The sequence below is a fragment of the Salmo trutta genome, chromosome 25, assembly GCF_901001165.1.
Source record: "Salmo trutta chromosome 25, fSalTru1.1, whole genome shotgun sequence".
NCBI classification, from domain to species: Eukaryota; Metazoa; Chordata; class Actinopteri; order Salmoniformes; family Salmonidae; genus Salmo; species Salmo trutta.
Window position 1 is genome coordinate 14,156,877 of NC_042981.1, and position 23,097 is coordinate 14,179,973.

General features: G+C 41.3%; 1 protein-coding gene across 3 annotated transcripts in view; it reads left to right on the plus strand.

Moving 5' to 3' along the window:
- Positions 1–23,097, plus strand: part of LOC115162048 (leucine-rich repeat transmembrane protein FLRT2-like) — a 51,671-nt gene that overhangs the window by 23,673 nt on the left and 4,901 nt on the right. The window contains exon 2 of one of the 3 annotated variants that reach the window (XM_029712970.1): positions 20,485–20,808. The exons of 1 other annotated variant lie outside the window; for it this stretch is intronic. The gene's annotated coding sequence lies outside the window, so the exon portion shown is untranslated. Of the gene's footprint in view, positions 1–20,158; positions 20,809–23,097 lie in introns of those variants that run through there. One more of the 3 variants, XM_029712969.1, reaches the window with a different exon arrangement.

The window sequence follows — 23,097 nt, forward strand, 5'->3', positions numbered from 1 at the left end:
AGACTAGTCATCCCGCTAGCGGGACACCTGTCGACAACGTCCAGTGAAATTGGAGGGTGAGCAATTCAAATAAATAATCATAATATTAAACATTTATGAACATACACGTATCTTATATCGTTTAAAAGCTGAGATTCTTGTTAATCTAACTGCAATCTAACTGCATCCGATTTACAATAGGCTTTACAGCGAAAGCATACCATGCGATTGTTTGAGGACGGCACCCCAGATCAACATATTTTTCAACCAGCACAGGTTTCATAAAATTACAAATGGCGATTAAATAAATCACTTACTTTTGAAAATCTTCCTCTGTTTGCAATCCCAAGGGCCCCAGCTACAACATGAATGGTTGTTTTGTTAGATAAAATCCTTCTTTATATCCCAAAAAGTTAGTGTAGTTGGCGCCATCGATTTCAGTAATCCACTCGTTCAACATGCAGACAAAATAATCCAAATGCTACCGCTAAACTTTGTTCAAACAAGTCAAACTATATTTCTATTTAATCCTCAGCTATTTTAAAATTTAAATAAACTATAATATTTAATACGGAAAGAAGTATGTTCAATAGAAAAGTAAAATTAGCAGGCGCTCCTCTTCACCGACAGACTGATTTTCCACTGGGACTCTTTGTACCAAAACTCCAAATTCTTCCTTATTTTGGAAGAAACAAGCTTGAAACAAAGACTGTCGACACCTAGTGGAAGCCACATGAATTGCAATCTGGGAGCTAGAATTGCATAGGTCCCATAGCTTTCCATTGCAAGAGCCTGGGACCTTGGATTTTTGCATACCATATCAATTGTGCTATAGATTCATACATTATTTGAACATTTCTACAAACTTCAACGTGTTTTCTATCCAATGCTACCAACTATATGCATATCCTGGCTTCTGGGCCTGAGTAACAGGCAGTTTACTTTGGGCACGTCAGTCAGGCGGAAATTCAGGAAAAAATACCTAACTTTTAAAAAATGGTAATATCCTATGTTTCACTGAGTTATGACTGAACGAGGACATGGCTAATATACAGTTGGCTGGGTTTTCCCTCCATTGGCAAGACAGAACAGCAACCTCCGGTAAGACGAGGGGTGGTGGTCTGTGTCTATTTGTCAATAACAGCTGGTGTGCCATCTCTAATATTAAGAAAGTCATGCTCACCTGAGGTAGAGTAACTCATGATAAGCTGTAGACCACACTATGGTTAGGAGCATGTAAAACGGCTGCCGTCCCTTCTGGCACCATTATGTGTGTCTCCATGATTCTCTGAAATGAGAGTAAATACTGTAATGACTGTATATTAAAGTCACTGGCAACATCAATGAGTATCTAATGTTTCAAGAGTGTAATAATAGTACATTACTTACTTGCACACATTCGTACTGTTTATCCTTCACTCTTTGGCAATTCCTTTCTTCCGGAGATGGTGTTTTCTTAAGGATGCGGGCTATGGTTGATAAGCTCACTGTGATGTTATGGAAGATGGCAGGGTTTTCAATAATCTGTTGTTGGATTTCTTGCTGTTTTATTGCATTATTTTCAACTACCATTTGCACAAATGGCAGCCTCCAGTTTGTCTGTAAATAGACACGTGGTGGTCGTCTTTCAGTTCTACAAAAAAAATTGCATACAGTACAGTGAACACTACAGTAATACAGTATACTAGAAAAACATGTTACAAAGTAGTACAGCTCCCAATTTCATACAGTAATACATTCGTTTCTCGATTGTTTACACACATTTTCTGAAAGCATGCCTCATATTCTCAGAACTCTACACACAAATCAAAAAACACACACACAATGGGCAAAACCCCTCAATTCTCCAGCAAAATGAAACTTTACATTCAAAACAATGTTATTTCTTATCAAAATTGTATTTTGTTTTCAAATGGCACACACAAACCATCATATGAATAGACATTTATAAGAACCAGTTGAACACTGATGTGCTCAATGTAAAACTCTATGATGAATGGAAAACACTCCATTCATCATAATGACTGTGTTGCCATTACTACAGACAGTACATACATAAGTGTGTTGTAAAATATTTGAGAATATTGTTTTTATACTCAGAACACACAAATACACGGTAACAAATATATTTTATTTTTCCCACAAAAACAATGTACACCGTGTACATCCCATTCCCAACCAACACAAAGTTGCACATACAGTGGTCTACATACAAAACAGAAGAATTTAATGTATACAGTTACAGTAAAAAAACTAAAATAATAATTTTTTAAAAACTATGCTGCATCTTCTGTTGCGGTCTGGCCACAGCACCTCATCCACATCACAAGCAATGTTTTCCCTGGCCAAGCAGCGGGGGAAATATCGCCTAGCATGGCGATTCCAGCCATGAAAATCATCAGCTGCTATATCTCCACATGCGTCTTCCATAGCTTGGAGAAGAGGTATAAGCATTTGTGGATTTCGGTCATACACTTTCCATCTCCAGGCAGAAAAAAATTGAGGAATGGAGAATATGGAGGGAGATAAACAACTAAAAAGCGTGGGTGGGCAGTGAACCAGTTAAGAACCAGAGCAGCCCTGTGGAAACTTATGTTGTCCCAAATGACAACATACCTGAGCTGCTCTGGGCCATCTACCTGATCTGGTGGAATGAGTGTGTTGTGTAGGGTGTCCAGGAATGTGATCAGATGGGCGGTGTTGTAGGGGCCAAGGGTAGCATGGTGATGGATGATGCCGTGGTGGGTAATCGCTGCACACATTGTGATGTTCCCTCCGCGCTGGCCAGGGACTTGAACAATGGCACGCTGGCCGATGATATTCCTTCCCCTCTTTCGTCTTTTTGTGAGGTTGAATCCAACCTCATCAATGAAGATGAACTGGTGCTCCACTGCAGCCACCTCTAACTCAAGGACTCTCTGAAACACAAATGACAATATCAGAAATAGACATGGAGTGGTCACTATTGTGAAGCACAATCATTATGATTACAATACTGAAATATGTATCATTTATACAGTGTTGAGAGTATGCATCAATTGTGGGATTGTATAGGACTCACTTGCACATAGTTATATCGCAATTCTTTGACTTTCTGAATTGTGTTCAAATGGCACCCTGTAGACCTGCTTCATTCTGAGATTATTTCTGCGCAAGACACGGTCCAGTGTTGAGAAGCTTACCCTATCAATATTTTGAAATATCTCATTGTTTTCTATTATTCTTCTTTGTATTTGCCGTAATGTTATGGCGTTATTTTCTAGGACCATGTTCATGATTTCAGTTTCCTGTTCAGGAGACAGAACATGTTCCCGACCACCTTGTGTTGGTAATCTTTCAGTTCTGCCAAACAAATAGTAAAATACTGTAAATACAAAGTAGGAATACATTTCCCAAATACTTGAAACATACTTTATTTTTACAGTCCTACAGAACAGTCCACAGGCAATACTGTACTACTGTACTCATTGAGTACTGTATTGATATGCAGTACTGCAATTTTCTAGTGAGAGTAGATTTCTTACCTATTCTCATTTCGGAATGTCCGGATGATGGATGCTGCAGTGTACCTGCTCAAATTTGGCTGTACTCTTTGCCCAGCCTCCCTCATTGTTAGACCATGGTTGACCACATGATCAAACAAAGTGGCTCGGATCTCATCAGAGATTACGGTCCTTGGACTTCCTCGTCCTCCCCGTCCTCCTCCTCTTACTCTCACTCTCACTCTTACTCTTACTCTCACTCTCACTCTCACTCTCACTCTCACTCTCACTCTCACTCTCTCACTCTCACTCTCACTCTCACTCTCACTCTCACTCCTCTGGCTCTGCCTCTGTTTCCAATGTTGGCATCCATTGCTCCAAAACAGAAGAGCACACCTGTTGCCCTTTTATGCTAAAGCTCTGATTGCTAATTGTAAAACTGTGTGACGGGTGTTTGCCCATGTGATGAGTCAGTCAGGGGCGAAAATCTGATATCAACTTTGGAGGGGACAATTACATTACATTTTCTCAAGAGCAATTCCTGAGGGGGACACCAAAAGTAGTGCTGTAACACATAGCCTACGTTTAATATGGTAAATGTATATTGAGGAACCAAAGAAATAAGGTGTTTGCTTTACTCCTAACTACCGGTACCCAAAACTACACAACTAATCACAACAGCAATACAATTGCCTTTAACAAATCTTAGTTCAGTCACCAGTTTAAGTTGAGAGTGGGGGTATCCATGGCATTTTCCAATTATGTTCCTATTTTACAAGTAAAAACAATTGAGAACCTTTCATAATGTTGCCAAACAAAGACTCAACAAACTTACCTGAGACTCCCTGTCTCTGCCAGTCTGTCCCTGCATATCTGTCCCCAACTCTGCTGTCTGTGTGCCATCTGTTGCCTGCTCTGCCTAATGACATCATTGTGAAACATTCCATTAGCATTTCACTTCTTTCTTATGAACATTTTATCAACTAGTCTGAGATATTAGGCTAGTAGGGTTCTTACTTTGCGTTTTGGTGTACTGAAAAATACTCTGATGTCCGTCTTTTTTCTGCCATTTTTCTGCCATTTTTCTACCTGGCTGGCTACACACACACAGTATGTAGGTTATTTACAGTAGGAGATGGGCTTCTATCATCTTATCTTCTATCATTCTATATGGGCTTCGATCTAAAAGGTAGCTAGCAAATGTGAAACGGATTGCAGTGACAAGAGTTGACAGCTGTATGAGTTCACCATTTACACAACATATGCTGCAACCTTTTGTAATTTTAATTGTTTGTTTCATATTGGCTGGCTTCTAACAATAGCTGAATTTGCAAAGCTAGCGAGCACCAATTCAGTGGTGTTTGCTATAATCTTTGCTACCCGGGTTAAATAAAGGTGAAATAAAATATATAAATAAAAGTTCCCTTGCGACAATTTAGCTTTTGCAACGAGACCATTAAATATATTTAAAACAATGGTAGAAGAGAGTGTAGTTCTAACTTACATGCATGCTGATCTTGGAATAAATTGACGATAGCAAAGATTCCATCTTTGACGACGCCACAGAAATGGAATAGGTACTAGCTAGCTTAAAAGTTAATATTTGCGAGCTAGCTCTGCATATTCAGCTAGTGTGTGTGTGCGCGATTGACTGGATTAACCTCACGTCAGTTACGTGCATTGAGTGCCTTTCAGACAGTAGATACGACCTCTACGTTACCTAGCAAGCTAAGGAACTGGCAGTGGATCATACCATTGTGAGGCAAAGGGTGGGGGGGTCGCAATCTTTTGAAACTTAAAAACGCGCTACTAAGTGTCTATAATCAGCACAATTGCTTTCATTGCGTATTATTAATATTATTTATATTACATAGTTATGTTTCAGTGATATATTGGGGGGGACAAATCATATTTTTCCCAGGATGGGGGGGTCGTGTCCCCCCCGTGATTTCCGCCCCTGGAGTCAGTGTGCATATTTGAACGGCAGTGTGTTCATTGTGAAAACGAGAGATTTTCTGCATGAAAATTGTGCCAAATGCAAAGAATTGTGTGTAGTGTTTTGAAAAAAGTGTGTTTTAGAACTGCAATTTGAGTGTAAAGCAGGAATTGTACTTGTAGTTTAGCAGAATTGGTTCAGGGGGTTGGTGCATGAGTTACATGTTGTGGTCATTGTGTCTCATGTACCAGTATTTGTGTGTAAACAATTGAGAAAAACTGTAAACATTTACTTTGTTTCTCCTTACAGTATGTATAGGAATCTACAGTCTTTCCTGTGCTTCATGTTGTTTTACTGTCAAGTAGTAAAAGTAGTAGAGCAGTCCAATGTCTGCAGTACATACCTATTTTCATTTTGGAACGTCCGGATGATGGATGCTACGGTGAAGCAGCTCAGATTGGGCTGCACTCTCTGCCCAGCCTCTCAAGATCAAACCACAGGTGACCAAATTGTCCACCACAGTCGCCCGAATTTCATCAGAGATTACTCTCCTTGTTCATGGTCTACCTCGACCCCCACCTCTTCCTATACCTCTACCTCTACCCCTACCTCTACCTCTACCTCTACCCCTACCTCTACCTCTACCTCTACCTCTACCTCTACCTCTACCCCTACCTCTACCCCTACCCCTACCCCTACCCCTACCTCTACCTCTACCCCTACCCCTACCCCTACCCCTACTTCTCTCCGCCAAGTTTGCTTCCAAACACAGGAGTACTCACCTGTGGCCTTTTTATCCATACCAAAGGTCTGATTACAAAGTGAACATTTATGCAATTAGTGTGTGCACATGTGCAGGGTGAAAGTAATCAATTGGACATTGAGCTTAGCTTGTTGAAGAGTGTTGCTTTTCATTTGCACACAAGAGATTTTGGTTGTGAAGGTTGTGCCAAAGGTAGAGAATTGTGTGTTGTGTTTTGCCAAATGTTTGTTATAGAATTGCAATCTGAGTGTAAAGCAAAACATGTGCTAGTTGTATTGCAGATTTGGTGTATGGTTCTGCTAAATGAGTTACAGATTTGGGTCATTGTGCCTCATGGGCCAGTTTTAGTGTGTAAACAAATGGGAAAAACAGGAGTCAGGTGTCCATATACTTTTGTCCATGTAGTGTATCTCTTCAGGTCCAACCCTCTAATAAATAACGATATAAAGCAAAAAAAGAATCCTGTTCTTTATGCCTTACATTATCATCACTCACTGGCCTAGTTACTGTTTACTGTATACTGTACAGCAGGCCAAACCGTTGCAGACTATGTCCTGATCGATCCTGGCTGAAGATGAAAAAATATATATATTATTTAGCTGTGTTGATCCTTGATAGTCTTTATGTTGTGTTGATCCTGGATTGTCTTTATGTTGTGTTGATCCTGGATCGTCATGTAGCTGTGTTTATCCTGGATCATCTTTATGTTGTGCTGATCCTCTGGATCGTCTTTATGTTGTGCTGATCCTGGATCGTCTTTATGTTGTGTTGATCCTTAATCTTCATGTAACTGTGTTGATCCTGGATCTTCAGGTAGCTGTGTTGATCCTGGATCGTCATGTAGCTGTGTTGATCCTGGATCGTCATGTAGCTGTGTTGATCCTGGATCGTCTTTATGTTGTGTGGATCCTGGATCGTCATGTAGCTGTGTTTATCCTGGATCATCTTTATGTTGTGCTGATTCTGGATCATCTTTATGTTGTGTTGATCCTTAATCTTCATGTAGCTGTGTTGATCCTGGATCGTCATGTAGCTGTGTTGATCCTGGATCATCATGTCGCTGTGGTGATCCTGGATCATCTTTATGTTGTGCTGATTCTGGATCGTCTTTATGTTGTGTTGATCCTTAATCTTCATGTAGCTGTGTTGATCCTGGATCGTCATGTAGCTGTGTTGATCCTGGATCGTTATGTAGCTGTGTTGATCCTGGATCGTCTTTATGTTGTGTTGATCCTTAATCTTCATGTAGCTGTGTTGATCCTGGATCGTCATGTAGCTGTGTTGATCCTGGATCGTCTTTATGTTTTGTTGATCCTGGATCATCATGTAGCTGTGTTGATCCTGAATTGTCTTTATGTTTTGTTGATCCTGGATCGTCTTCTAGCTGTGTTGATCCTGGATTGTCTTTATGTTGTGTTGATTCTGGATCGTCACGTAGCTGTGTTGATCCTGGATCATCTTTATGTTGTGTTGATCCTGGATCGTCATGTTGTGTTGAACCTGGATTGTTATGTTGTGTTGTCCCCATACTGTGTTGTTGTTTGGTCTCTCTTTATGTAGTGTTTTGGTGTCTCTATTGTCGTGATGTGTGTTTTGTCTACATTTGCATTTTAAATACCAACCCCGTCCCTGCAGGAGGCCTTTTGCCTCTTGGTAGGCCATCATCGTCAATAAGAATTTGTTCTTAATTGACTTGCCTATTTAAATAAAGATTAAATAAAACATGTTTTAGCTGTGTTGATCCTGGATCATCTTTATGTTGTGTTGATCCTAGATCGTCATGTAGCTGTGTTGATCCTGGATCGTCTTTATGTTGTGTTGATCCTAGATCTTCATGTAGCTGTGTTGATCTTGGATTGTCATGTAGCTGTGTTGATCCTGAATTGTCTTTATGTTTTGTTTATCTTCGATTGTCATGTAGCTGTGTTGATCCTGGATCATCTACGTGTTGTGTTGATCCTGGATCGTCTTTATGTTGTGTTGATCCTGGATCTTCATGATGTTGTGTTGATCCTGGATCTTCATGTAGCTGTGTTGATTCTGGACCGTCATGTAGATGTGTTGATCCTGGATGGTCATGTAGCTATGTTGATCCTGGATCTTCATGTAGCTGTGTTGATTCTGGACCGTCATGTAGATGTGTTGATCCTGGATTGTCTTGTGATACGCAGCATTTTCAGGAAGTTAAGTACAACGCAGCCAAGAATGTTACTGTAGAACTTTGAGTAATGGATCTACTGTAGTACTCTAACTGTGTGTGGTTAAATTAATTCATTGTGAGTTGGGCTGAGAAGAGAGCAATATGTTTGTTGATTTTTCATTTTTCTCTCTCTCATGCTGGTGATGGTATAGTCAGTCAGAACACAAACTGTCCTTCCAACTGCTAAGCTGGGGTAGGCTTGTACTGCTCTACTGACGTCATATGGAACATGGGATGAAAAAATATTTATTTACAAACCATCAGCTGGGCAGTTGGAAGGACAAACCATCAAACCACCGTCGTCCCTCTGACTCTTTGTAACAACATAGTTCTGAAGAGCTCCACGTTTCGTTGCACTATAGTGACGGTAGATTTGGAAGTAGGAAGCGTGGTGGACAGTTGCCTGAGAGAGTTGTAACAGTTGAATGGAATCTAGAATCTGAGGACTGCATCCCAAATGTCCCAAAATCTGAGTTATGCATCCCAAATGTCACCCTATTCCCTATATAGTACACCAGTTTTAGAACTAACCAGACATATGAATCAGACTGGATCAAGAAGAAAGGAAAGAACAGCATGTCAGAGAAGATAAAACCCCATCTAGAGTCTATTGACGAACTGGTGCATCAATCTAAGTAATATAATAAAAAAATCCCCATCAAAATCTGTCAGCTAGAGATATCTGTTTTACTGCATGGGCTGCAACTCAATCAACAGCATCCGCCGATGTCGCCGTTCTGTATCTGCGGTGGAAAGTGGCAGAGCTACAGTGCTGTCTGTCAGACCAAGTATTCTTACGGAAACATCTGCGGCCTACAAACTAATACTACCATTCTTTAGATAGGGGAGACTGTCACAAAAACGATGTCGTTCTCCATTTTGCTCTATGTGAATTGTCTGAAGGTAATCCATACAAATCAATGAAGTATGGAGGTAGTTTTGTGCAAACAAAGATAAGGGGTTAAATATGTGTAAGTATATACAGTACCAGTCAAAAGTTTGGACACACCTACTAATTCCAGGGTTTTTCTTTATTTTTACTATTTTATACATTGTAGAATAATAATGAAGACATCAAAACTATGAAATAACACATGTGGAATCACGTAGTAAGCAAAATATATTTTATATTTGAAATTCTTCAAAGTAGCCACCCCTTGCCTTGATGACAGCTTTGCATACTCTTGGCATTCTCTCAACCAGTCAACTGGAATGCTTTTCCAACAGTCTTGAAGGAGTTCCCACATATGTGTAAGACTAGGCTGTTTTTCCTTCAATCTGCGGTCCAACTCATCCCAAACCATCTCAATTGGGTTGAGGTCGGGTGATTGTGGAGGCCAGGTCATCTGACACAGCACTCCATCGCTCTGCTTCTTTGAAGAATTGTCCCTGCACAGCCTGGAGGTGTGTTTTGGGTTATTGTCCTGTTTAAAAACAAATGATAGTCCCACTAAGCACAAACCAGATGGGATGGCGTATTGCTGCAGAATGCTGTGGTAGCCATGCTGGTTAAGTGTGCCTTGAATTCTAAATAAATCACTGACAGTGTCACCAGCAAAGCACCTCTACACCTCCTTCTCCATGCCTCACGGTGGGAATCACGCATGCGGAGATCATCCGTTCACCTACTCCGCGTCTCGTAAAGACATGGCGGTTGCAACCAAAAATCTCAAATTTTGACTCATCAGACCAAAGGACAGATTTCCACCGGTCTAATGTCCATTGCTCGTGTCTCTTGGCCCAAGCAAGTCTCTACTCTTTATTAGTGTCCTTTAGTAGTGGTTTCTTTGCAGCAATTCGACCATAAAGGTCTGATTCACGCAGTCTCCTCTAAACAGTTGATGTTGAGATGTGTCTGTTACTTGAACTCTGTGAAGCATTTATTTGGGCTGCAATCTGAGATGCAGTTAAAAATTGCCGATTTCTGAGGCTGGTAAATCTAATGAACTTATTCTCTCCAGCAGCGGTAACTCTGGGTCTTCCTTTCCTGTGGTGGTCCTCATGAGAGCCAGTTTCATCATAGCTCTTGATGGTTTTTGCAACTGCACTTGAAGAAACTTTCAAAGTTCTTGAAATGTTCCGTATTGGCTGACCCTCGTGTCTTAAAGTAATGATGGACTGTCATTTCTCTTTGCTTATTTGAGCTGTTCTTGCCATTATATGGACTTTGTCATTTACCAAACTTATTGGCTTAAGAAGGAAAGAAATTCCACAAATTAAAACTTCTTAGGGATAGCCCCCTTTTTTTCAACTTTCGCCTAAATGACATACCCAAATCTAACTACCTGTAGCTCAGGCCCTGAAGCAAGGATATGCATATTCTTGGTACCATTTGAAAGGAAACACTTTGAAGTTTGTGGAAATGTGAATTGAATGTAGGAGAATATAACACAATATATCAGGTAGAAGAAAATACAAAGAAAAAAACTACAGTTTTTTTCTAACACCATCTTTGAAATGCAACAGAAAGGTCCCTGTTCCAGCCATCACTCTGGTTGTAATTCCGATGCCGTCCACAAGATGGCAGCAGTGTATGTGCAAAGTTTCAGATGGATAACTTGAAGTATGAGTGAACTACATTACATTTAGTGTGAAGTCACCCAGATACATTTGGGCAAATTGTGAAGGAGACATTTGCATTCTTATTACATTTTTCTGCAAGAATATCATCAAATCTGTTTATTTGGACTTTGATTTAGTTTTTCCAGTATTATTGGCTATATTATAAGTTCAACATTTGCCAAACAACCAGTTTTCATAACTTCATAACTCTGAATATTCTTATAATTTTTTGTCCAAAAGGAAAAGGCATGCTGTCAAACAAGGTTAGTAGCTACATTTTACGACAGATACTCCTGTAAAGCCCAGCTCATTGGCTATCTAGCTAGCTTTGTCATTGGCATGCCATGAAGGCGTCGCTCTCTGATCAAATATGGTGTCCTATAGGATATACTACACCCCTAATGATAGAGTGAAGTCTCGTTACGTTCTAGGATCTCTGAGGAGTACATACGAACATGATTTGACTGGTTGAAAGAACATTTAGGGTTAGATTTTCACAGATTTCCTTCTTTGCAAATTGAACGAGTGGAATACAAAATCGATCGTGCATGCTATATGGACCTTTTTAGGATATGAAAAAGGATTTTATCTAACAAAACGACACTTCATGTTATCTCTGGGACCCTTTGGATGATAAACCAGAGCAAGATTTCGGATTTTTGTGCACATTTCACCTTCAGAGGTGAATTTATCAAACCTATCGCGGTGAAAAAAGTGTCTTGCTGTTAGGAGCTCTCCTCAAACAATGTCATGACATTTTTTTTCGCAGTAATAGCTACTGTAAATTGGACAGTGTTGTTATATTACCAGGAATTTAAGCTTTCAGCTGATATAAGACTCTTGGCATTCTCTCAACCAGCTTCATGAGGTAGTCACATATAATGCATTTAATTTAACAGGTGTGCCTTGTTAAATGTTAATTAGGGATCGGCGTCCCGTCAACGGGACAGTTGTAAATCATCCAGCGCCTTGTGTAGCCATTGCAGATTTTAGAGAAACAACAAATGTTGTATGTACCAACATTTGTTGTTTCTCTAAAATCTGCAATGGCGACACAAGGCGCTGGATGATTTACAACTGTCCCGTTGACGGGACACCGATCCCTAATTAACATTTAACAAGGCACACCTGTTAAATTAAATGCATTATATGTGACTACCTCATGAAGCTGGTTGAGAGAATGCCAAGAGTGTGCAAAGCTGTCGTCAAAGGCAAAGGGTGGCTACTTTGAAGAATCTCAAATATAAAATATATTTAGATTTGTTTAACACTTTTTTGGTTACTACATTATTCTATATATGTTATTTCATAGTTTTGATGTCTTCACTATTATTCTACAATGTAGAAAATAGTAAAAATAAAGAAAAACCCTGGCACCAGTAGGTGTGTCCAAACTTAATTTCACCAACACTTCACTTAGGGCAGCAAATCCATGAATGTCACCAACTGACATTTTGAACTACTGTAATTATGGGCTGAGCAACTATTGCAACTCCTCTGCATTTTTTTGTGGAAAGGGGGAACATGATGGAGCACTGTTTACAAGGGGGAACATGATGGAGCACTGTTTACAAGGGGGAACATGATGACGCACTGTTTACAAGAGGGAACATGATGGAGCGCTGTTTACAAGAGGGAACATGATGGAGCGCTGTTTACAAGGGGGAACATGATGGAGCACTGTTTACAAGGGGGAACATGATGGAGCGCTGTTTACTTTGACAAAAAAATCCTTTCTGTATGAAGCATGCATATGACGCTGATGCACATGAATACAAGTATGTGAATGCAATCTAGAGAGCCTTAATTGCCATACAGACCAAGGGCAAGGCTGTGTCCTATCGACATACATTTCAGGCAGATTAATTAATCCATTTGAAGATTCACTCAGACTAGAAGCCAGTTTTCTTTCTTCTTACACTGTCTTCTACAAAATATTTTTCTCCTCTCTTCAAGACTTTACATTCTCCTTTCTCTCCCTCTCCTCCTCTCTGGGGGAGGTGAGGGCTGCAGCAGCTAGCTTTGTGTAGCAGGCAGCAGGTAGCAGCCGGTGTCTTCAGTGGTGCGGTGCAACTGAGATCAAGCGAGGCACGCCCTAGCTCGGCCCTCAGCCCCCAGTCCAGCCCCTCAGCACCCAGTCCAGCCCTCAGTCCCCAGCTCGCCCCTCAGCCCCCAGTCCGGCCCTCAGCTCGGCGCTCCAGGCGAGAGCACAGCCAGAATCCTCTCTGAGTCAGTGGAGTGGAGCCTTCTCCTGGCCCCGACCATCTGGTCGGCCCCTGCAGGCTGGGTCCATACTGATACAGACAGCCCAGGGCACAGAACAAGAGGAGGAATGCAGAGAGGGAGGAGGGGGTGGAAAAGAGAGGAGAAGAGAGGGAGAGAAAGAAGAGAAAGGAAGGAGGTGGAGGGGAGGGATGAGAGGGGGAGACAGGGAGGAGATCTGGTCAGACACTGCAGACCTAGTGATACAAGCTCCACAGAGCACAGAGAATGAGGAGGAATGCTGAGTGAGAGAGAGAGAGAGCGAGAGAGAGAAAAAGAGAGAGAGAGAGAGAGAGGAGGTACAGTACATAGAAGGGAATCGAGGTGGGGGAGCAAGTGTGAAAAAGAGAAGATCAGAGCTACGTTGATGTCAGGAGAGAAACCTGGTTATTGCTTGAAGCTATTTATCTGTTTACTATGTTTACTCAACCTCCACCTGGTGCGATAATCACAAAACAGCCATCAAGCACAGTACTGGATGTTCAGCGAATATCAGCAACGATATCACTTGTGAACGTTTGAATCATGGGATGAAATGAAAGTACAATAAAGGACAGAAAAATGAAGCATTAGATTGGGCTGAGTGAGTGTTGTTGTGTCCTAGTACATGGATGCCTGTGGGCCTGCCTGAGGGTGTTGGTTGGTGAACCGGACTGCTTGACGGTCTCTCAGGACGTTATTACTGTAGCTTACTACTCATTCCATTCAAACAAGTAGGGGTTGTATCTATTCAGACACGCTTTGTGTTCTAAACAAACCTCCATGGGTTCAGGGTAGATACATGGTGTGTATCGAAAATGGCACCCGATTCCCTTTATAGTGCAATACTTTTGACCAGAGCCCCATATTCAAATGTAGTACGCTGTAAAGGGGATAGGGTGCCATTTGCAACACAGACCATATCTCTACTCTGAACCTATGATCTGAGATTGAAGTTGATCTAAGATGGATCTAAAATGGAACACACACTGCTGGGAACTCCTTTGATGTCTGATGATGTCAAAATGGGTCACACAAATAATGGTAATGGTCAGCAAAAAGAGCACAGACAGAGAAAAGACACTGGCAGAACTACAAAGGATTTAGGATGTAAAACTCAGAGTGGAATATCCCCAATCACTGACTTGATATCAAAGACAACGTATGGTGAGGAGATAGAGAGCGTTTTTGGAGAGAGTGGTGGAGATAGAGATCCGGGGAGAGATAGAATTTGACAGAGAGGAGAATAAATAATGAGCTGAAGAGAATGAGAGATGAATGAGAAAGACTGATGTGTGTACTGTTGAATAGAGGGGGTAGAGTGTGATAGATGGGAATTAGATTAGATAGTTTGATAGTCACATGTACAGTGTTGCAGATGTAATTACAGGATACAGTGACATTCTTGTGCTCCCAGCTCCAACAATGAAGTACACAGATAAAAACAACAAATATAGAATAAAATACAAATAATAATATATACACATTAAGGGGAGGGACAGGAGGAGGAGATCCGAGCTCCAACAATGTGGTCCACGGTGGTTGAGCTGAATTGCCGTACCAGGCTCCGATGCAGCCTGACAGTATGCTCTCGATGGTGCTCCTGTAGAACACTGTGAGGGCCCTCAGGGACAGGCCACATTTCTTCAGCATCCTGAGATTCAAGAATCGCTGTTGTGCTTTCTTCCCCACAGTGTTTTAGGGGTTTGACCATTTCAGCTCCTCAGAGATGTGTACACTGAGGAACATGATGAGGATGGGGGCGTGCCCAGCCTGGTTCCTCCGGAAGTCCACAATCAGCTCCTTTTTTTCTGACGTTATGGGAGAGGTTGTTTCCTGTCAGAGTGGCAACCTCCTCCCTGTAGGCCGTCTTGTTGTTGTTGGTGATCAGACCTACTACTGTCGTGTCGTCAGCGAACTTGATGATGGAGTTGGAACTGTGTGAGGTCACGCAGTCGTGTTTACACTGCGTGCACAGTTATTAGGCAAATTGTATTCCTCAGGATTCATTTTATTGTTGAACAAACACAATTGTAACAATGTACGCTGAGAGTCGGGAAGCAAGTTCAGGGAGTGAATACATTTAATAAATAAATGAACAAAACAAGAAACACAAACAGCGCACCAACATGAAACAGCAACAATGACAACTGGGGAAGAAACCAAAGGGAGTGACATATAAAGGGCAGGTAATCAAGGAGGTGATGGAGTCCAGGTGAGTGTCATTATACGTGTAACGCTGGTGACAGGTGTGCCCCATAACGAGCAGCCTGGTGACCTAGAGGCCAGAGAGGGAGCACACGTGACCACAATGCTCTCAGTCAATCCAAAATGTTATTTAACCTCAAACCTGAATGTTTTACAAAGGAAAGTATAAACCTGCAACGTTAAGTAGGAGCTTGAGGCGAGACGGCCTCCGTCAGGGCCATCTTAGCCACAGGGATAAAAAGTTCCAGCCAGAAAATAAAACAGAGAGGAGAGTTGAGAAGAGGGGATAGAGATTTGTTGAGCAGGAGAAAGAGTTGGATGGACAAAGAAAAAGAGAGGGTTGAGGGAAAAGAGGGGATAATTTGTAGAGCGGGAGAAAGAGTTGGATGGACAAAGAAAAAGAGAGGTGAGGGAGAAGTAGTGAGAGAGAGAAAGATAAAGAGAGCTCCTGTTACCTCATTGACCCTCCCTGTCCTTAGCTCTCCTGTCTGTCAGTGTGTCTGTGGCCTGGCCAGTAACAGGCGTCTCTCTGTTAGAATCCAGTCTGTGTTTTCACAGCTTGACCCACATTACCGAACCACATCCATGTGCTGCCATCCAGATCACGTATGTTGAACCCAGGGCTTTTTTTAGCCTCATAATTTGCCTCCGACTGAGAACTGGCTGATTAAATAAATACGTTTCTGATTGAACACTGACACCCATTCTCTCCTACTCCCCAGGTCTGTTTATTGTTTCTCCCTTTGAGGGGGCTGATGAGGTGTTATGGCTGTCAAGATGTCTAGGTCTCTCTCTCTCTCTGTCTCTGTGTCTCTCTCCCTGTGTCTCTCTCTCTGTGTCTCTCTCTGTCTCTCTCTCTCTCTCTGTCGCTCTCTCTCTCTGTGTGTGTGTGTGTGTGTGTGTGTGTGTGTGTGTGTGTGTGTGTGTGTGTGTGTGTGTGTGTGTGTGTGTGTGTGTGTGTGTGTGTGTGTGTGTGTGTGTGTGTGTGTGTGTGTGTGTGTGTGTGTGTGTGTGTGTGTTTTAATAGAAATATGGTGAAACGGAAAGGCACAATGAAGCATTCATAGCTGTGATTCTCGTCAGACATAGAGAAAAATGTCATTCATATTGTTCACATCTCACAAAAGTAGCCTTGAATGGATGGATCTGATGGTAGCATGAAAACATGAGAAAGTCATAGGAGACTGCTGAGGGGAGGACGGCTCATAATAATGGACGGAACGGAGTGAATGAAATGGCATCAAACAACACATTGACACCATGTGTTTGATACTTTTGATACCTGCTCCAGCCATTACCATAAGCCCGTCCTCCCCAGTTAAGGTACCACCAACATCCTGTGGAGAATGATATGGCATATAGCTATATTGGCTTCATTGGGTTTCAAGTCAGAATGTAATATCATTTAAGAAGGTAATAACTTGGCCCTTTATAGACATTGAACAAAAATGTTTTATGACGCATCATCCATATTGTTTACTTTTACAGCAGATTAATATATTTTCTGGACAGATATTTATGCCCTGATAATCAACTGTACATCTCTATGTACTCGCAGGGTCAAAATGATATGTTTTAGAGACTGTTCAAGGGGTCAAAGGAAAGGTCTATATCCTTAAGCTTGAGTGTGTATCATGTGACTTACCATGACTCCCCCTCTCTGTAAAGAAGTGGTACAATCCTGTACACTACTGCCACCTTCATATAGTCTGTTGAACTTGCAGCACCTGACTGAATGTGTGCATATAGCCCACATAAAGTATCCACTAGGTTTAATTTCATGGTTCACGTACAACCTTTGTCCTCCTTTAAAACCTCAAACGCAGTAGTCTCTCAAATAAGAAGTGCAATATTGGTTTAGATGAAATGTGCAAAGTTGTGGCACACTTAACATAACAAAAACATATTCTATAGAATCATTATGCTTCCCTCTTTTGAGCTAGAGAGTAAATAATCAATTTCCGTAAAATCAGACAGTGCTTTGAATATTGAAGACTGTGTTAAGAGACACTGCATTTGTTGATTTAGCAGCTGACTCCTAAAGCCTTCATTCTGTAGGCTACATAATCTCATAATAACACAGGTCATTCCAACACAACGCAAACAAAATACCATGAGCGATTTATTGTCAGTGAGGGCCTGATATGGCCCATCATCTCATTAATAACAATAACCAACAGGCAGATTTGCATATCATTTTAATTATGGAAGTGGTCAGAGAGAGAGAGCAGATGTGGCATTTGGCAGTTGAATTTAGAGCCATAAAGCCCCAGATAATGTCACAATGAGGCAGTGGACACATAATACTAATGATGATATTCAAAGGCTAAAGGCCTGTGCATGTGTGTTTGAGAGAGTTATGCATGAGTGTGTATGTGCGCACACACGCGTGTGTGTGTGCGTGTGCGTGTGTGTGAATAAGCCAGATATAGTTGTTTTGGTGGGAGCCCAGAGGGAGGTGCTGATTTTGGATGTGTCCTGCTCATTCGATTGTTCCATGGAGCAGGTCTTTTCTGAAATGCTCCTTAAATACCAACCCATCAAATCACGCTTGGACAGCCTGGGATACAGATGGAATTTGGTGGAATTGATCTTTCTCAGTCTCGGCTACATACAGTACATAGTCTTACAGTATGTGGCTTTCAGACCGCAGGCTTGAAAACAACTGGCTAGGTACTGCTCTGATTAAGCCGTTATGAGCAGCCTAGGTGTGTGGAAGAGAGGGTGCTTTTTGTTTCCTTAAGTGTCCTTGCATCAACGACCTTTGAAATGTTTGAATCCTTTATGATGTCATGTGATTTGTGGATGCAAAATGTTAGTATTTAAAATGTGTGTGCGTTCCTGCGTGCGTGCAGGTGTGTGTCATCTACATATGACTAATGATCACAAATTGATCAGATTGATCACTCAGTCTGCCTTTTACATTAGTTATCCATATAGCCCATCCATTAACACCTACTCTACCCCTTTACATGCTGTCATTGTATCTGCATTGATACCAGTAATTAAAAAGCACACGGCAACCATTTCCAGGCAGGATCATGTGGGGATGTAAATTTGGCTGGCAAAGCAGTATCAAGGTCACAGGGAATAGCTGCTTCATATCTGGTACATTACATGAGTGGACAATTTACTGAAAATGACAATTACAATGCTTTTGAATTAGGATTCATGTATATTTGCCATTGGAATTGTTGATTGAGTGCCTTATCCACAAATTATACTAACACAGACAAGAATATATTATCTGCACTGTGTATTAGGATGTCCACTCTGTTGTTTTTGTGTGGAACTAAGAATGGGCCATGTGGTGCTTCTACATGGGATTCTACTGACTGAGTGTGTGAGCAGAATGAATCAGTGCTGTGCAATGTACTGTAGGAAAAACTGGATATGGACAAATACTGAGGGAATGTATCCAAATGACTGTTTAAATACTGAGGAATGTATTGAAATAACTCCTGCCATGGCATTCTATGGTCTCCAGTAGTGCAGAACGCTTATTAAGACATGTAGGAAATAATGGTGTGTGTGTGTGTGTGTGTGTGCGTGCGTGCGTGCGTGTGTGTGTGCCGGAGTCTTGTTCCCAGCTGAATCAGACTCATCTGACCATTTTGACTTAGCTGTCCATTTAAATAAATCATAACAGCATACGCTCCCATCTGAAACCGTCGTAATGAACACGTTTCATCTCAGCGGGAGACTGTCTGCCAACAGTGGTCGGGCAATTCCGGTCCTGCTGTAACATTTTGTAATCCTATCCCAGTCCAACTCTTCACAAGAAACTATTAGCCACTTAAAGTTCCTGATTAGAAGGAACCCAAAATAGTCTTTCAAGACTCTTTTATTTTCATTTTGGTAATAGTCTTTTTGAAAAATAAATTGTGTACATTCATTATATGCGGAGCTGTGGTTCATATGTTATAGCCTCATGCAATATAGCCCAATAGCATATCAATAATGATTAAATGAGACACATGTATCTGGTATGCAACTAGCTAATGACAGAGGAGCAACGTTGACTAGTTAATTTGTTTCATAGCCAGGCACTGATGCCTCTTGTGAGGAAGTGATGCCCTCACATTCCACCACAAAGCCAGCACCTACAGTTTAACCTACAGAGGAGGCCCCTCAGCCAACTGGTTCTGGGGCTCTGTTCACAAACACAAACAGACCCCACAGAGCCTAGGACAGCAACACAATTAGACCCAATCAAATTATGAGTAAATGCTTCCTGGCCCTAAACAGAGATTACACAGTAGCAGAATACCTGACCACTGTAACTGACCCAAAATTAAGAAAATCATTGGCTATGTACTGAATCAATGAGCATAGCCTTGACAATGAGAGAGGTCACCATAGATAGACCTGGCTCTCAAGTGAAGACATGATATGTGCCCACTGTCCACAAAATGAGGTGGAAACAGCTGCACTTCTTAACCTCCTGCTTGCTTCATTTATGAATATATTAGAGACACATATTTCCCACAGATCACAAAGATTTTAAAAACAAAACAAACATTGATAAAGTTCCATATCTGTTAGGAAAAATACAAACAACATTGTAAATACCACAAATAGTTATCTGTTTCATTATCTTCCCCCACTAGTGTACTACAACGACTTTCACATTGCTAAAACAGGGTAAATAGCTGATAATATAACACTAGAAATGTCTATCTTTTTGAAACCGTTGCGAGTGCAATGTTTACTGTTATTTTCTGAACGTTTTTTGTTGATGCTTTTATTTCTTCTCACTTTTGTTTATTGTTTATTTCACTTGCTGTGGCAATTTAAACAGATGCCAATAAAGCTCCATTGCATTGAATTAGATAGCGAGAGAGAGAGAGGAGAGAGAGAGAGAGAGCAGTGGCAGTGAGGAGAGATCGCTATCAGCTGAATTGATTGCAGTAAACGTCTCCCAAGGGTTTCAAGGGGAAAAGGCAATTCTTGCATTAGCAATAAACTATCCGATGTTAGTCACTGTGACTGGGAGATCGGACCGCTTTATTGGGAACAGCGCTCTGCCGCTGCATTCGGGTGTACACGGGGAAGGGGTGGGAGCCAAAAGTCCCCCGTTCTTCGCCTAATGTAATCATTTAATCTTTTGAAGGCAACGCGGAACTCGGGGGCGCCTCTGAACCAGCACAAGAGGCAAAAGACTGCTGCTGGGGCATCGTGCTGCGGATAAACTGAATCGTTGCCTGGACCCGGACCCAAGTGGACAGCATGCCCCCCGCAACACCACCTACCTTCGGGGAGTCTCGGACAGAGTCACTAGGACTACGGAGTACACCCATCAATATGTGGAATCGCAGCGTTGCCTGAAATTGTAAAAGCCTGCGCTAGGTGTCATTTACTGGGGGGATCTGACCAGGGATAGTTCACCATGCTCAATGGATATACAGTAAAACGGCTTTCTGAATCTCCGAAAAAGGTGAAGTAAGACACATTACTTTGTTGTTGCCCGTCTTACTGGTAGCCTGTAGGCTATCCTATGTTTTATCGCTAACATCTGGACATGCGTTTTGAAATACATACTACGCTGTCCACTAGGTATATAATAGCCCTGCGATGGTAAATATACATGTATATATATTAAAACTTTAAATGGGCAATCTGCTGTTGAAACAATAACAGAGTGGTACCCCGCCACTGATTTGGTAAAGAGCTGAGGGATGGATGGGGCTGGACTAATGTCACCACTCTCAAATTCATAGACAGAGCTATGGATGCAAGGACTGACCATCCATGATATAACAATTGTAGTTTCAACTATGTTTTGAGGCTATACATTGTTTGTTTACAATTACATTGTTTACAAGCAATAGAGTAAAGCAAGCTTGTGTTTTGGGGTTAGATGTGGAATGACAGTTAAACTAAGGTCATGAGGCATTCATAAGTTCTATTCTTTAAGTATCAATGGGTATATATCATACATTTTTAAGTCTAAAAATTGATGTAGCAGTCGCAGATTGCTGCTTTAACTAAAATATAATTAATTGGATTTTACGCAAATGTTTTACGCACACATATTATGTTTATTTCGAAATGGAAAACAAGCCTACAACACTAACTGCATATTCTCAACAAAATCAATTTATATATTTTTTATTGTATTTGAATAAGACACTGCAAATGAGCCGTTTCAGACATTAAATATATTGGCACCGCAAGTCTCTCCCTATATTCCCTCTTTTTGCGCAGCGTTTGAAATTCACCTGCGGTCTGTGACAAATTGGTAAGGATGAGGAACTTTTACCTCCGCTGCTGCTGGCGACTGTACTCAACCTTAAAATTGATGGCTATGATTGAGACATCGGCCAAGATTTTTACGGACGTTGCCGAGGCTTTACCTGTGATAAGTAAATAGGTATCCAGTTAGAAACTGATGATCCATGTTTTGCAGTCTACCATTCGTTGCGGGGGAGGCACACCAACGAACCTCCTTGTCAGCCAGACTTCTGATCCTCCTGCCCTGACAGTGTAAACAGTGGAGAGTTACATCATCAGATAATGCCTTAGCCATTTTGGATGACATTTGAGGAAATGACAGCCAGCCATGTGTAATATCATTACCTGCCCCCTTCATCTCTTAACTACCTTTATAATGAATTAATGTGGTCATATCTGAAGATCAGTACCAACAGCTTAAAAAATTGACACTGTCTGAGGTTGCATAGTGGTGATATTGTCAATTATGGAAGGTGGGTTGCAAGTTTATTTGTGACTGCTTGAATACAAACTGTATTGGCCCACTTTAGTGTATTCTCTTACACTCTATTTTATTTGCATTACAAGTTAATTAAAGATGTCAACTCTCCATTGTATGTTTTAGAGCATAATCATCATTAACTGCATATTTAAGCCATTCAACTTCACTGGAGTATTGTGTCTTGTCTTGTGACCTTGTGCATTCAGCACCTCTTCCTTCAGAGAAGTAGTAGTCCACATCGATCTTAGTTTCCCTCCGAACAGTAGACATTTGTCCAGTTTTATCTCTGTTGACAGCCCATGTTCATCATGTCCAGCAAGTTGTAAGTTGCTCTTCCCCCTCTAACGAAAACAACTGAATCACAACATTTTTTATTTAAATAGAACTGTTTTTACTGATGGTTCTGTGAATCTCTCTGTCTGTGTAAGAGCTGTGTTATAAAATGTCATTCTTCATGCCATGTGTATCTCTCTGTCTGTGTAAGAGCTGTGTTATAAAATGTCATTCTTCATGCCATGTGTATCTCTCTGTCTGTGTAAGAGCTGTTTTATAAAATGTCATTCTTCATGCCATGTGTATCTCTCTCTCTGTGTAAGAGCTGTGTTATAAAATGTCATTCTTCATGCCATGTGTATCTCTCTCTCTGTGTAAGAGCTGTGTTATAAAATGTCATTCTTCATGCCATGTGCATCTCTCTCTCTCTCTCTCTCTCTCTCTCTCTCTCTCTCTCTCTCTCTCTCTCTCTCTCTCTCTCTCTCTCTCTCTCTCTCTCTCTCTCTCATTGGAGGACTACTCTGTGCTTCCTGTGAGTGCAGTGGAGCAGAGCTCTGTCCATCACCGCGGCATTTGACAGATTAAACACCTCAATGCCCTCTACAAGTTTGAGTGCACAGAGCCAGTGATCTCTTCAGCATCACTCACTTCACGACTCAGCGCTCATAAGACATTTGCCAGCTCGTCTTTATTCCTGACTCAATTTACTTTATTTATTGATCTATTTATTCATTTATG